At 45.0% G+C, this 1,052-nt stretch overlaps 1 non-coding gene across 1 annotated transcript; it reads right to left on the minus strand.

Annotated features, from left to right (window-relative positions):
- Positions 1 to 365: 365 nt before the first annotated feature.
- On the minus strand, positions 366 to 500 carry LOC115833454. The gene has a single exon (XR_004028885.1). It is a non-coding gene; the product is annotated as a small nucleolar RNA SNORA48 (small nucleolar RNA).
- Positions 501 to 1,052: the final 552 nt, after the last annotated feature.

Consider the following 1,052-nt stretch of genomic DNA (forward strand, 5'->3'; position numbering starts at 1 on the left):
AAGGAGAAGGCAGACTCCAAAAAGGGGTTAACGGGAAACTGAACACAAGTCCCTCTCACGTCAGGATTTTCCAGAGCACAGACTGACCTTTTACAACTCCACAATAAAAACCAGTGACTTCTGAAGAGGGATTCTGAATCATATTTTTCCCTAAGGATTTGGAAGAGTCACTTTTTCATGTGTCATCCTCACTTGTGGGGGACATATGTGTGTGTGTGGCTTCATGATTGATTGTCTTATGCAAACTCTAATTTTTTACACAAGTCTATGCTGGTTATTCTACATAGGTGGTCCAATTCCCCATTTATTTACCCCTTTCTCTGCCATGCTGTTATCTCTTAAAATGAGCTTTACTTTTTTTTTTTAAATGTGTCCAAGGCATGAACCAGGCATAGGCACAGATGAAAAGCCAAGCTGGGAGGAACAAGGGGTTGCTTTGTCCCTGGCTGATATGAGATGGGCACCACCAACCGGATGCCACTTTACCCAGGTCAGGGAAATAAAATGAGCTTCTTAGGACAAATCAGAAAGGCACTCAAGGACAGTCAGTGATAGGGTTTGGATCTGTGTTCCCACCAAATCTCATGTCAAATTGTATTATCCAGTTTTGGAGGTGGGGTCTGGAGAGAGGTGATTAGATCGCAGGGGTGGGTCATTCAAGAATGGTTTAACACCCTCTGCTCGGTTCTGTTCTCATCATAGTGAGTGAGTGATCATGAAATCTTTTGCTTGTTCGGAAGTGTGTAGCACCTCCCCCTGCCTTTCTCCCTCTTCCTCCTGCTCCATTCAGTAAGATGCCTGCTCCCCCTTCACCTTCCACCATGATTGTCAGTTCCTGAGGCCTCCCCAGAAGCAGAAGCTGCCATGTTTCCTGTGCAGCCTGCAGAACTATGAGCCAATTCAATCTCTTTGCTTCATAAATTATCTAGTCTCAGGTATTTCTTTTCAGCAGTGCTGAGGCAGGATAGGTAGTCAAGGAAATGACTGTGTTCTCTGTGTGCAGCAACCATGGTGACCATGACCGTACGGTCAACATAGTAAGCTTCAGCATT

This window comes from Nomascus leucogenys, chromosome X (genome assembly GCF_006542625.1).
Source record: "Nomascus leucogenys isolate Asia chromosome X, Asia_NLE_v1, whole genome shotgun sequence".
In the NCBI taxonomy this organism is placed as follows: domain Eukaryota; kingdom Metazoa; phylum Chordata; class Mammalia; order Primates; family Hylobatidae; genus Nomascus; species Nomascus leucogenys.